Source organism: Vombatus ursinus, unplaced genomic scaffold (assembly GCF_900497805.2).
Source record: "Vombatus ursinus unplaced genomic scaffold, bare-nosed wombat genome assembly UNPS02015255.1, whole genome shotgun sequence".
Lineage (NCBI taxonomy): Eukaryota > Metazoa > Chordata > Mammalia > Diprotodontia > Vombatidae > Vombatus > Vombatus ursinus.
Genome location: NW_020955033.1, coordinates 24,781,736 through 24,784,979, shown reverse-complemented (window position 1 = coordinate 24,784,979; position 3,244 = coordinate 24,781,736).

Sequence of the window (3,244 nt, the reverse complement as noted above, 5' to 3'; positions counted from 1 at the left end):
TATAACTCTTCCTGACCTGGAACTGTTGTGTTGTATATGACTCATACTTCAATTTTGAATCCCACCCTAGAGTTGAATGTGAGCTCTATTATCATCTGTTTATGCACTTGTTTTATAACCTGCTTTCCAATCTGACTGGATCTCCCTGCTGATTGGTTGACTATTGTCCCTGGAAAGAATCAATGGAAGTAACGTAGTCTGAGGCCTGGTCCACAGTAAATGTGTCAAAATTATATTGTGACTGATTACACCAGTTGTTTTCTAACCTGAAAATTTCAGGCAAAATTGTAGTCTTTGCTTTATCTACAATCATTCCAAAGAAATATCTGTTGTAATTAAAGATCTTGAAGGAAAAGGCTAATATTTTTATTTTCATAGATCTTTTTATTCCACTGGTATATTAGACAGTGAAAAGGTTTGTAGTGTTTTCAGAAGGCCAAGGTTTTTTTTTTTAATTTTGCTTTCAATTCTGAGCTGTCTGATGCATATGTACATTATTCCCAAAGTGTTAGTTAGTTTTTGTGGGAGTATCAATTATTAGGGTAAAACACATGATTGAGATTACCTTGTCTACAGCTGGAGGGCGCAGCAGATAGCCTGCTGGGCCTAGAGTCAGGAAGATCTGAATTCAAATGTGATGTCAGATACTAGCTATGTGACCCTGGGCAAGTCACTTAACATCTATCTGTCTCAGTTTCCACAACTGTAAAATGAGAACAATAACAACACCTATCCCCCAGAGTTGTTGTGTGGATCAAATGAGACTTTTAATAATTTAAATGAATGTAAATTTATTTATAAATGTTAGCTATCAGAATTATTAGATCTGAGATCCTATGAACTATTCTATGAAGTAACTCAAGGCACTGAGAAGTTAAGTGATATATCTATGGTCACATAATTGGTGTGTTTTAGAGGCAGGCTGATTATCTATCCACTACATTGTAACTCTTGGACTCATCATCTTTTTCTCCAACCCATCCCTCTTCCCAAATTCCTATTTCTGCTAAGGTCACTATTATCCTTCCTGTAACTCATGTTTGCGACTTCTTAGTTTTCTTGGACTAGTCATTCTCCCTCACCCCTCCTCCCATATCCAATCAGTGGCGAAATCTTATCAATTCTACCTCCACAGTATATTCTGCCTCTGTCTCCTTATTTCTATCCACACAGCCACCACTCTTGTTCAGGTCCTCATTATCTCTAACCTAGACTATTGCAATAATGTTCTAATTAGTCTCCTTGCCTCAAATCTGTTCCCTTTTTACTTTATTCCCCGTGAATTTGCCAATTTGATATGCTTAAAGCATAGGTTTAATATTACCCTTCTCCATAAATTCTAATGCTTCGTTGTTACCACTAGGATTAAATATAAACCCTCCTGTTTAGCATTTTAAAATCTTTATAATCTGGCCCCTGCCCCTGGGTACCCTCTCCACTGTTATCATACCTCATTCCCCTTCATGTACCCTGTGGCCTGGTCAAACTGGCCTCCTTTCTCTTCCTCATGCATGACATTCTAGCTGTGCCTTTGAAAAGGTTGTCCTCCATCTTGGAATGCACTCCTCCTTCCTCATCTCCAACTCTTAGAATCCCTATTTTCCTTTAAAACTCAGCTCACATTCTACCTCCTACATAATTACCTTGTATTGATATTGCATATATATATATTATGTACAAATATATGGGTACGTGTTATCTTCCCTGATAGAATGTAAACTTCTTGAGGGTAATGATTGCTTCATTTATGCCTTTGTATCTAACCCTCACATCTATCATGTTTTGGAGCCCATCATCGGTACTTGACCTGTGATTGATTGATTGATGATTATTCACATTTGAAAACCTTACCTTTATGTGAACCTATATTTCTGTTGTGTTTTTTTTTTTAGGCTGTAAGTGCCTAGAGGGCAGCTGATTTACCATTTTGATGTCCAGTACCACAAATACCTGGATTCTTTAAGTTCACGAGTGAGGTTGCTGTCAGGGATAAAGATGATGGTAAACGTGAGACGATTAGGGGAAAAGTGGCAGCCTTGGTCTCAGTGGTCAGAATCTTCAACATTGGCCTGTCTTACTGAGTACAGAAGCATAGCATTGTAGGCAATGTCATCAGAGACCATAGCCTCCTGGGGGGTTCATATTCAGGGAATCAACTGGAGAGAGTTTAGACTATTCCTTTCTTCTCATTATTGTAGTATTCTCCTTCCTCGTTATATATTCCCTCTCCCAATCTCCAATGTAATAATTATATATTGTATATATACTAAAGTTAGGTTATCATTAAGGTTGTCTCATATTGATCCTCACAGGAATACTGTAGAGAGGCCTCTTGGAGTAGTGATTAAAGAGCTGACCTCAGAGTTCAAATCTTGCTTCTGACACTACTGGTTGTATGACCCTGGTCAAGTCATTTGACTACTTGCTCCTGATCTATGTTATATCATCTCTCTCTGTCTCTCTCATCTGTTGTCTGTCTGTTTGCTTTATCCATCTGCTCTATCTATTCTATCTACTCTATCTCTGTCTACCTATCCATCCATCTATCTATCTATCTATCTATCTATCTATCTATCTATCTATCTATTCTATCAACCTGTCTACCTCCCTATTTGATCTATCTATTTTACTTGTTTATCTGTCTTTCTGATCTGTCCACCTATCTGATCTATCAATTCTAACTACCTGCCTATCTATCTACTTACCTATCTGATCTATCTATTAATCTTTCTATCTGATCTATCTATTCTACCTACCTACCTACCTATCTATCTGTTATCTACTGGTCTATTTTCCTATCTACCTGATCTATCCATCTATCTGTTGTGTCTGTCTGATTAATCTGTCTATTCTACTTATCTCTCTGATCTATCCATCTATCTGTTGTGTCTAACTGATTTGTCTGATCTATCTGTCTTTATATCTATCTTATCTCAGTTGTTATTTTTCAGTTGTGTCCAACTCTTCATGACTCCATTTGGGGTTTTCTTGGCAAAGATACTGAAGTGGTTTGCCATTTTCTTCTCCAGTTCATTTTACAGATGAGGAAACTGAGGCAGCAAATAGGGTTAAGTGACTTGCCCAGGCTCATACAGCTAGTAAATGTCTGAACTTATGAACTCAGGAATATAAGTCATCCAGACCCAGTACTCTTTCCACATTGCCACCTAGCAGCCACATCCATCCACCCATCCATCCATCCATCCATCCATCCATCCATCCATCCATCCATCCATCCATCCAT